The sequence below is a fragment of the Thermobia domestica genome, chromosome 9 (assembly GCF_964235325.1).
Source record: "Thermobia domestica chromosome 9, izTheDome1.hap1.1, whole genome shotgun sequence".
In the NCBI taxonomy this organism is placed as follows: Eukaryota; Metazoa; Arthropoda; class Insecta; order Zygentoma; family Lepismatidae; genus Thermobia; species Thermobia domestica.
The window spans coordinates 199,542,605-199,555,136 of NC_137462.1; the positions used below are offsets into that span (position 1 = coordinate 199,542,605).

General features: G+C 37.0%; 1 long non-coding RNA gene across 1 annotated transcript; it reads left to right on the forward strand.

Moving 5' to 3' along the window:
- The first annotated feature begins 205 nt into the window (after positions 1-205).
- Positions 206-9,970, forward strand: LOC145694220 (uncharacterized). Its single transcript, XR_014132964.1, has 3 exons — positions 206-335; positions 5,550-5,688; positions 9,824-9,970. It is a non-coding gene; the product is annotated as an uncharacterized LOC145694220 (long non-coding RNA).
- The last annotated feature ends 2,562 nt before the right edge of the window (positions 9,971-12,532 follow it).

Genomic DNA, 12,532 nt, shown 5'->3' on the forward strand with positions numbered 1-12,532 from the left:
TTTATTTTTGCTTTGTTATGTTCCCTAGTTAATTAATGTTTGGGTTACTGAAAATTAAAACCTTTTTAGTATTATTGTTATGTCATCACTTTGGAACCAAAACGTTAGATTTTTTTCTTGTGTTTTCATATAGGAAGTTGGTGAGTTTGTGCCTTAGCACTGATTTGGTTTCTAGAACGTAATTGAAGGTCATGTTGAGTTGAGTCTTGGTGGGTTTGAGTTCGTGAAGTGTCAGGCACTGCTTGTGCCCCTGTCTTCTGTTTGTGATGTTTCCTGGCTTTGGGCTGTGACGTATTTATGTTGAGGAGTACCAACGAAGGCCGCGTGATATACAGGTAGCTACAACACAGCTTCAACAGTTAATGAGTGCCATGTCTTTGAATTTCAGCTTTCGTTACGGCGTGATAATGCAGTATAGTGCTAGATTGAAATTCTATGGGTGGTAAAAACGGTATGGTAAGAAATACAACGTAATTGTTATTAGTTTAATTAGTGTTTCTTCATAGTATTGTTTTACTATTTCTAGAAGGAATTAAGTATTAACGAAGTAATGAATAAGCAAAAGCACACATTGATTGACGTTTACCATTTCTCATACTCCATTGAGAATGTTTTGATCCTCAGTTGCGCAAACATCCAGTGTGCGTTTATTTTCTTTCTTTTTTGGGGGGTTTACACTGCCTCACAGATGAGCTCTTTCGTGGCTAAGTGGTTAATGAACACGCCTTTGGCGTGGGACACCCGGGTTCGATTCCCGGCCGGGGGCCGCGGTGGCTCAGTGGTAGAGCGTTCACCTCTGGTGCTTGGGGTCCCGGATTCGATCCTAGCCCCGCCAAGTGAACCTTGTGGTGGACAAACACCGTGTGCGTGGGTTTTCTCGGGGTTCTCCCATTTCCTCCCACTTACTTCATTCCACCATTTAATTCATTGCTCATCATCAGCGTCTCCCTTAGCCTAACTGGCATAACTGTGGGACGTAAAACTCAAAGGTTTCATTTCATTTTTTCTTAATCTCTTGCACCGACCGACCGATCTCGATCAAATTTCCAACGTAGATGCGCTTCTGGCCTGGGAGTGTTTTTAGCTATTTACTTTGACAGTAGAACTTAGGGGAGGGGGAGGAGGGGGACAGAAAAAATAAATGACTTAATTTACTTTGAAGTGTAAAAGTGCGAGCGTTTTCTTCTCTCTCTCTCTCTCTCTCTCTCTCTCTCTCTCTGTCTCTCTCTCTCTCTCTTCACTCCTCCAGTCTCCTCTCACTTTTAGGGCCGCGGTGGCTCAGTGGTAGAGCGTTCACCTCTGGTGCTTGGGGTCACGGATTCGATCCTAGCCCCGCCAAGTGAACCTTGTGGTGGACAAACACCGTGTGCGTGGGTTTTCTCGGGGTTCTCCCATTTCCTCCCACTTACTTCATTCCACCATTTCATTCATTTCTCATAATCACCGTCTCCTTTAGCCTAACCGGCATAACCGTGGGACGTAAAACTCAAAGATTTCATTTCATTTTTTCCTCTCACTTTGATTTCATGATTTCGCACTCTGATGAAAAGTATTAAATACCGCCAGGAAAAGTACTAATATATAACCTCTCTTTTAGGCGCCCCTCCAACCACGCGCCCGGGACACGTGCTTTGCTTGCTTGCCCATAGCTGCGGCTCTGTGAGCTACATAAGTAACATACAATGCTTACGTAATACTTTGGGTCATAAGTACTATTAAGAAAGGAAGAATTGCATTTTTTTAACTTTGGGAAAGGAGCTACTATGGGATTAAAGTTAAGGTAGGAAAGGCAACACATTCCAGTCTATGCTTTCACCCAGCAGACATATTGTTTGGAACCAAAAAAATGTGACTTTTGGAATCTTGTACTTAGGTTCACAGCGGAAGCGACGAAATAACTTGAATCATCCATTGTAGCTCTCCCCGCAACCAGTTTCTAAAATGTTGGCAATAAGTTTTGAAACGAGAGGTGACGACTCCAATTTTGGGTGAAAAGTCGCTATAAGAAATAATCGAGAAATTCATTGTCTATAAGCATTGTAAAAGTTGTAGATGTAAACTAAACAATATGTTCTACTCACTGGCGCAAATCCCGGGGGGGGGGGGGATGACGGATACATGTCCCCTCCAATCTTGGAACTGAGGGGGACTTCTCCCAAATAATCCGATTTGAAATGTGTTTTTTGGGAGAAATTTGATTATTTTTGTCCGATTGCTACAAAGGAACGTGAGATGTCCCCCAGAATAAGCCTCAAATCTGCAGCCTCCTAACGCTAAAGACAACTCTGATCCTCCACAACATTGTTTTTCAACTTCATAAGTATTTTGGACATCGCCAAAAAAAGTATGGTAACGGTCTTACCCTCCCCCCCCCCCAATGTTGAAGACAGATTTGCGCCGCTGGTTCTATTCACATCTTTGTAAACAGGGCGCAACCAATCATTTAATTCAGGGATCATTTCAGGTTGTTTCGGGTACTTTTGTTCATGTTGTGGTCAAAATAGTTCCGAAATAATTAACACTACAGTACTTACGTTAAGCAATTTTTTGTAAAAGAAAAAGTGCAGAATAATTAAAAGACCCCAGAGGACAAATATAACAAACACCTTCTTCGCCTTTTTTCACGCATCTATAGCTAATCTTGTTGCTATCGGTAATGATGTATTACGTGTGTCTCTCAACGGAAACTCTGCGAACTAAAGGACATCAAGTTTGTAGTTATTCTTCGTTAGAGGGCAAGGGTAACATAACAATGCAGGATTGTGGAGTAGTGAGTACGCTGTATTTCCAAACTCTTCATCACTTGCGCTGATTAAAACAAACAAACAGAAAAAAATAACGTAAAAACTGTTTTGAACTAATAATGCTTCTCTACAGATGAACATTTTGTTTGCAGCAAAAAGTCGCTAAATGTGTAAGTAGGTAAATCGTTATTTAAAAATCACCCAAAAAAGTCTCCAATCGGAATTTTTTTTTTGTCGTTATCGTAGGGCGACCATACGTCCCGTTTTGACCGGGACAGTCCCGTTTTAGGGGCGTGTCGCGGCCGTCCCGTCAGTAGATGGAAAAAAGTAGTATTCGTCCCGTTTTATGTAAATGAAAGAAGTAAATAACAAACCCAGTACCTTTACTCCTTTTAAAAGTATTAATAATAACAAAGCGGCAAAAATTGAACTGAAAATCCCTATATTAAAAATACTCTATAGTTCGCAGTACTGCTCGAAAGGCAGCAGAGGTTTTAGCAGTTGGTTGTGTGTTAAACAAACTTCAACGTGTCTTTCCTTTTTCATAAGTACCCGCTCTGTAACGAAGAGAGAGAGGGGGAACTCTGATATCAAGGCACTGATAAGAACAAAGGTAGATCTAAAAGTCTAGTGTTGCAAGAACCTGTCCCGTTTTTAACTGAAAATTTTATGGTCACCCTGCGCTATCGTTGAGGTCGAATTCCCCTTATTTAGCGACTTTACCCAAAATTGGCAACATTGACCCCCACCGAACAACACCCCGTCATCTTGAGCCTAGCCAGCATAATAGTGGGACGTAAAACTTAAAGATTTCATTTCGAACAACACTCCCAGAAACCTACTGTTATACTATTCTCAAACCACCCTTTCGTACAGTTCTCCCTATTCGAAAAAAAAAAAATTGTAAATAGCAGTGTTCATACATAAATATGGAACTCAATTTCCCTGAATTTTGCAGGTTTTCCAGGTATTAATTTTGCAATTTCCAGGTCTAGTGGAAGAAACTAATAGTACGAGAACACATAAATTTTAAGAATACTATATTTATATATTTGAGAATGGCCACCCTTCTCCCCAATGAACGATTGCAATTAAATATTGAGTCACAAGAAAATAAATAATTAAAATAAATAAAATTTAAGTTGAAAAATATTAAGTTGAGAAGCCTACTAAGGGAATTATATAATACTTTTGTTCCATACTTGAATACATTCAAAATATACAAAAAAATATTGGCTTGGGGAAGAAAAAAAGGCCCGCGAGATTTTAACTGATTCTTGTAGTACTCGACGACAGAAATAGATTACTGAAAGAATTTTCAAAATCGGCACAGGCAAACATGAAGAAAATCGCATTTTCAGGTACCGGTTCAAAATGAGAAGAAAAAAGGACCGCGAGATTTTAACTGATTCTTGTAGTACTCGTCGAGAGAAATCGACTAGTGAAGGAATTTTCAAAATCGGCGCAGGCAAGCATGAAAAAAAATCGCACTTTCATGTACCGGTTCAAAATGGGGAAGAATAAAGGGCCCGCGAGATTTTAACTGGTTCTTGTAGTACTCAACGGGAGAAATCGATTAGTGAAGGAATTTTCAAAATCGGCGCAGGCAAACATGGAGTAAATGGCATTTTCATGTACTGGTTCAAAATGGGGAAGGAACAAGGTCCCGCGAGTTTGAACCGCTACGATGTATGTTTACGAATGTGCCCGTCTTCTCAAATTTAGTTAATTACTGTGACACTGAAACATGTGACACAGAGTCACATTGTGGATGACTCTGCAATCGGCAACCACTGCACATATACTCCTCCCGCCCCACAGTTTGATTATTTCGATCCATTCCTCACGTGCTAACGGCATGGTTCAACATCTGCAATAAAGAGGTAAATGTAACGTTCAATTGGCAATAGCTTTTCACCAAATTAAGCTGCATGAAATCTGATTGCATATTTGACATACTGAGAAAATTCTAGCCCGTGGCCATATGTATCACATATCCCACCAGTTCATAAAAATTTTGAACACAAAATTACGGTCGTCCGTGTGACGTACTCCCAAAAGGCCTAATGTGTATCACCCACCTCACATTCAATGAAACCACATCCGTGTAGAATTAAGAAAGGAACCTCTTATGATGTATACAGGATGTCTCAAACGTTCCCTGACATAGGGTAACTCTGTTATTATCAGAGTTACGACAAAATGTAAGAGGAAAAACATCTCGAAATATGACGTTTTCAATCTAAAGTGAACACTTTTTTAAAAAATCGGACAAGATGAATGTGCTGTATACTCTTTATGCACCCAATTTTAAATGAAAATGCAACGTTGTCATTTACCTGGACCCACGACATAAGTGAATGAAGTTACTGTTTGAAACGGGGGCTGGCCATCGACATGTTAGCGTAAAAGACAGTAACTTCACTCACTTCTGTTGTGGGTCCAGGTAAATGGCAACGTTGCATTTTCATTTCACATTGGGCGCATAGAGAGTGTACAGCGCAAACGGGTCATCCGATTTTAAAAATTCCTTCACTTTAGATTGAAAACATCATAATTGGATATGCTTTTCCCTCCTACATTCTGTTGTAACTCTGATAATAACAGAGTTACCCTATGTCAGGGGACTTTTGAGACACCCTGTATACCTTATTTAATGTAGGGTCTATGTTTGATGTCACTATAACTGTAGTATAATTTAGTTTGTTTAAATTTACAATTTAATACAAGTAGATTCGGATTTACATGCGTAGGATTTTGTATGCATCTAACTAATGAATTCTTTTATTTTTATGCTTAACTTAGTGACTTGGCTTTGGACTGCAACTGATTATTGTAACCCATTATTGCTTGAGAAGAAACAAGATATCCGAATCTTCATTTGGAGAAATCAAAGGTCTATTGGAAAGCTGGGGATTACAATCATTAATTTCTACATTTCAAGGTGCGTAGTAAATTATATATTGTGTTTATTGTTAAATTACTATTATTGGGTTTAGAATCAATGAAGCACTTCATGATATTTTATGGGGATCAAGATGGGTGCCGGATAGATAAGTATTTGAGCGTCAGGCTCTTATTTCTTTTCAATTTAATATTTAATCAATGATTATTTTTCTCCCTCATTATTCCACCAAATCGTATTCCAAGATCATATATCCATTTTTGTTCGATATATCCATATTTTTGATCTCTTTCATATTTCTATGTTTTCGATTTTTGATATTGTTTATATTTCGATATTGCTGTATTTTTCGATATTTCGAACAAGTTTCGATAGTTTGTCGACATCGATTATCTATATCTAAATTCGGATATCCCAAAGCCCTATCGAGCACCCTCCGAAATGAAGTTTTTGGCTATGGACCTGATTAGGGATGCGCACGAGACAAGACGAGACAATTTTTGTTACGAAATTCGAGACAAGATAGAGCTTTTCCAATAGAAACGGATCCAGTTTTCGAGACGAGACAACTTTCGCGGCACCTTTTCGAGAGGAGACAACCTCAAATCTTTTCTCTTGCGCATCCCTAGACTTGATCATGAGTTATCAAAAAAAAAAAAAAAATGTTAATGAGAAATAACATGTAAATACAATATAGGTAGCTAAAACATTTTTGTTTTCATTCTTCAGTAATGCATTGTTATTAATCTCAGGGGGGGCGGTGGCTCAGTGGTAGAGCGTTCACCTCCGGTGCTTGGGGTCCCTGGTTCGATCCCAACTCGCGCCGTGTGGACTTTGTGGTGGACAAACACCTTGCTCGTGGGTTTTCTCGGGGTTCTCCCGTTTCCTCCCACTTTGTTCATTCCACCATTTCACTCATTTCTCATTATCACCGTCTCCTTATCCTAACCGGCATAACCGTGGGACGTTAAACTTAAAGATTTCATTTTTTATTAATCTCAGCATTTTATAGTGTATTCTTAAGCTTAAGGTGGTGTATAATTAAATTTTGAATTCAGTTAACTTATTTTGTTTCTCAGATTGTTTTTAAAATGTATGTACAATTGTTTATGTTCATTCTCGAGAGTTTAAAGTGACGTATAGTTATTAAACATAGTATTTAATATTGTACTCTTAACGTGGAAGTGATATACAGTTAACTTTTGAATTCAGTTAACATTTTTCTTTCTGAAATTGCTTTAAAAAGTATGTAAAAACGTTTTTATTTTCTTTCTTGAGTGCTAAAAGTGATGCAAAGTTATTAAGCTTACTACTTTATATTGTATTCTCAACCCTAAACTGATACACAGTGCGTTTTTGAATAAATTGTCAAGTTATTTGAGTGATGAACACTGGTAGAAAATCCTGACTACTACTGGAACATTTTGATTTTAAGGTGACGACTACTGGTGCAAGGATTTTAAAATATTGTTTTTCCTTCAAGGGCTACTCCTTTTTGAATTCTGACTACATGGTCACTATAGGAAGGATCAGTGAGTCTTTCCAACTATGGTACAGCTCCGACAGATTCACGATGCTCAGAGAAGAGACAAAATAGTATGTTTTCAAACTTAAAGTGAGAACCACTGGCGTTTTTACCTTGCTATGCAAAAGTAAGTGAGTACTCCAATGGGGTTCCAATGCGGTACCTAATTTCTGCATTTTAGATATATGGAAATACATGTCTCTAAAATGTAAAGAACTGATTTTTTTAGGGGGGGAATAAACTATAGGTATGTGGGGCTTGCATACTTGACGCTACAATTCGGAAATTGAATTAAAATATGACTAACGGCTATCAAGATGTTGTCAAATAAAGGGAGGACCAACACAGTTAAGGGGTTTTCGTGTTAGATGCTAAAATTTCCGAAATCGGTCATGGAAAGTTAATAAACACCAGTAGCAATTTCATCTTAAAGTAATTAGATATCTTCATGGGGTGTTAGAACATCATGGAGTCTACCAAAATTAAATTTTAAAAGCTTTTGAAAATATAATCTGACATTTGTAAACAGTATTTGAAATATGTATTTACCCAAAACTTCCAGCTAGTACATCTAACATCTGGAGAAACACTGTGAAATAAAAGCTTGAAATTTCGGAAACAATTATTGGTCGCAACAAAATTAAATAAGGTGGTACTTCTATGGGTTAAATCAGTACCTCAGTACAATTTCGATCGAAAGATTAGTTCAGTCCTAGGTTTTCTTCAGGCAATTCCAATGGTTCATCGAGCTGTACAAAAGAATGAAAATTCGCTGTCAATATCTAAGATAGTAACCAAGATAAAAGGAATTATATATTTTATGGCGTAAAAATAGAGATCTTTATATATTTGTACTTTTGGGTCTTTCCTATAAGAAAAAAAAAATCAGAAAACTACTGTATATACCTTAATAGACAATTCAATGGGCGGGGACACAGTAGCTTAGTGGTAGGGTGTTTAACTAATCTTTTTTTTTTTTTGCAGAAACTATTGGAGTATTCACTTAACCCGTAGAGATACGATCATACTTAACTCCCTATTTAATTTTAAAATTAAATAAAAGGAAATATTTCAGTGTAGCGACCCACGATTATGCATTTTAGTCTCAGGGAGATTATGATTAAAGCAAGTGAATGTTGTTGACAGAATTGATGGAATGCAAAGGTGGGAGGAGAGTACCCCGAGAAAACCCACGAATACGATGTCCACTACAAACTGACTTGGCCGTGGATCGAACCAAGAACCCAATACACCAGAGGTAAGCACTCTACCACTAAGCCACTGTGCCCCCGCCCATTTAATTGTCTATTAAGGTATATACGGTTGTTTTCTGAAATTTCTTCTTCTTACAGCAAATACTCAAAAGTACAAATCCATGTGGGTCTCTATTTTTACGACGTCATAAAATACATAATTCCTTATATCTCGCTTGCTATATTAGATATTGACAAAAAATGTTCACTTTATTTCAGAGCCCGATGAACGCTTGGAATTGTCCAAAGAAAATTTAGAGCTGAATTAATCTTTCGATCGAAATTGTACTGACGAGTCTGAGGTTCTCACTTAACCCATATAAGTACCATCTTATTTAACTTTTGTTAGGATCAATAATTGTTTTCTGAAATTTCAAGATCTAATACGCTTTTATTGTATGGTGTCTCTCTAGCTGCTAGATGTACTAGCTGGAACTTTTAGGTAAATACATATTTCTAATACTCTTTACAAATGTCAAAATATATTTTACAAAACTTTTAAAATTTAATCTTGGTAGACCCCATGATGTTCTTAAACTCCATGGAAATACCTAATTATTTTAAGATGAAATTGCTACTGATGCTTATTAACTTTACATGACCGGTTTCGGAAATTTTACCACCTAACACGAAAACCCCATAACTATATGGATCCTCCCTTTATTTGACAATATCTTGATAGTCATATTTTAATTAATTTTCTAAATTGTACTGTCTAATATGCAAGCTCCACGTACCTATGGTGTCGCTTTTTATTTCACCATATTTCGGTAACTGTTAGGCGTACCGACTTGCGGTTTCGGTAAACACACACCTCTAACGTTCTTTAAAACGTTATTAAGACATATTTTAGAATATTTAGAAATGAGAGTTCTGGGAATATCATGGTACCCGAAAACCCCCATCAGGGCGTGTGTGTAGTGTATTTAATTGAAACTACTTTTGAGGTTGTTGTAAGCCCTCGTAATTACGTTTCCGAAACTGCACCATCTAGTACGCAAACTCCACAGTTCTGTAGTGTCGCTCTTTATTTTCCCATATCTCGATATCCATAAGGCTTACCGAGTTGAGTTTTTCGGTAAACAGATGTCAGTTCCTTACATTTTAGAGACATATATTTTCATATATCTAAAAAATACAGACATTAGGTACCCCATGGTAGCCCGAACACCATTGAGGTACCCACTTACTTTTGAATGGTAATACATTTTGAGTTGTTGTTCAGCATCAATAAACACTTCATAGTTTTTCTACGTGCAACCCAAAAGTCCATACCTGACCGAACATATTTTGTCCATTTAATCTCAAAAATGTTAAGATACTTTGTATTGTTAAGTACAACCAAATTAAGCACACTGAATATAACATTTTAAATATTTTCTGATTTTTGTTGCAGGTATTTCGTGCATCAAACCAGAATTCTGCTTGAAAGACAGTCAAAAGAAGCAGTGTAGGTTGTGGCTAAAAGTACGCCCTTTCTGAAGACAGACTCAGTTGTACTTACATTATTTTGTACGAATATATAACCCTAATAAAGATACTGTACTACAAATTATTTCTTTCTTCCATAAATTATAATAAAATATTATCTCTGTTTAAAGAAAATGATTGTTAATGTTAAGTCATTTTAATTATTTTTCTCTGTAATAAGACCATTATCCCTAGCAATATTTTTTATCTTTGTGCTATTGCGATTGGATGAAGTAAAATTCTATACGAAGCACTATTATTTCAGACATGCATTAATAACTAATGTATTGTTCTGTATGTAAGACAATGTGTATACTGAACATGTCTAGCGAAGGTGTTGTTTTAATACAGAATCTATAACTCAGCTTTTCAGTAGTCAACTTTATTGGGAATCCGAAGAACGAAGTTAAAAAAAAAAAAAAAAAAAATGTTGGACTTACCAGCGTGTGTGTGTTCGAATTCTGGACTAATCCAAATTATCCAGAGAAATCATTATATATTTCTTTGTTGCTATTTCAGATGTATCCTTTATCCAAGTCGTATGAAACGGAGACTTCATACATCGCTATACTTTGTATGAACTATGTTCCGTATTTACTTAATCACTTTGTAACTTTCTCTAGTGTTGACAAGGCCGCAGGTGTCAATCGAATAGTTTAGTGTTTCACTCATGTCACCTTGTGACTAAGGTACGTCCTGTTGGTATATATATGGTACTGGGTTCAATTAGCGATAAAATACATTTTTAGCGTTAAACAAATGCAAAAATCTACACGAAATGAGATACCGTGATCTCTGACTTACGGATAACACCAAGCAACTAATGGTACTGAGTGTGATTGAGTTTACTAATTACTATTTGGCTAAAATCAGTGTTCCTTTATCTATAGTTCTTTTCGTGCTTTGAATTGCAAAGTTTGAAATAACCGTTTTAAATTATTGTGTATATATATCTTCCGAGTAATTCTGAGAATCATTGCTCTTTCTTTAAGCAATGTATGAGACTGTTAAATTGCTCTTTCCTTAAAATGTTGCACTAAGAAGGATGCATCCAGGAAAGTCCAAATTTGCAGAATGTCTATAGCAGGGAAGAATAAATATGTTTAGTCGATGGCTGTACAACGCCTCCGCTGTCACCACGTTGTCACACAGCGAATACAGCGAACGTTTAAGAGTATTCTGCACTTACTATTAGGTATCGGCCTGGGAACTTTGGCGCATCTACCCAGTCTCCTTCTTGGTGTTTCATTTTTAATGGCGAGTACTGAGTAGGAATAATATTGTAAGCGAATGCGTTTCCGGCTGACACCACACTTTTAATTATTGCGACATTTAAAAAAAAATACCTGTTAATTAAAATGTACAGAGAAGTTATTTCTGGAAAATTCTATTCAGGCCTCTTGTGGTAACAACTGCACTTTAGTAGAAGATACTATTAAGGAAAAGAATGAGGTAAAATAATCTTTATATCGTACAAGCAATGGATGATAACAGCTTAATAAATGATTGTACGTAAATCTTGTTTGAGTTTGAATATAGGATTGTATAAGGCTGTGCATTTTGCATTATTATTGAGGTGCTGCAACTAACTAACTGCAAACCATATGATAAATTCTTACAGTAATATATCACATATTGATTTACTCTGTATGGAAACGAAAATAGTTTAATATATGGTTAACCTCCTTTGGGCCAGGGGCGGATCCAGAGGGGGGCGATCGGGGCGATCGCCCCCCCCACAAGAGGAAACTTTCTTATTTTATATATAAATAAACCCATCCATAACAAGTTTGGAGCTCTTAAAAGTAGCAGTATTACCGCCGACCGCCCCCCCCCCCAGAAGTCCGTCCTGGATCCGCCCCTGCTTTGTGCCCATAATTTTAAAATTAACGTTTGTCACTTTTCAACACTTGACTTTGCAGTAGCTTTCCAACGAATTAGCAGGAAGCCCAAACTTATAGGACACCCTGCAGGTAAATACATTTCTTTGGACAGTTTCACTGCTCCAAACTAAGATTTGAAAAGTGTAGTATTGTTAATTTTATTATTATTGGCACAAAGGAGATCAACCATATTTTAAGCTATTTTTGTTTTCATACAGAGTAAAACAATATTTGACAACATTACAGTAAGAATGTATCATGCACTTTGCAGTATGTTGCAGCACTTTAATAATGGTGCACTATACGTACACTCTAGATCCTGCATATGTCCGATCCATACATTACAAGAAGGCAATACGTATTCGATACAGGTAAAATCTGTATATTTCATATGGACAACCTATTAGCTATATACATCCAATCTATACATTACATATGGCCAACCTGTACGCGACATACGTATAATCTATATGCTGCATGCAGACAGTCTGTAAGCTACATATATGCACTCTGTATGGTGCATACGGATATTTTGTATGCTGTATCTGGACAAGCTGTGTGCGACATAAGGAAAATTTGTATAATACATACGTACAATACGTATACTGTATCTAGTCGTACGTATGGGGCACAAGTACAATATAGATGCTGTCTCGGGGTTGAACGCAAGAAACATACGTACAGAACGTATATTGCATACTTCTTGAAATCATGCTCCGTCCTGATAGTCAGTGTATGTCGTCATTATTAAC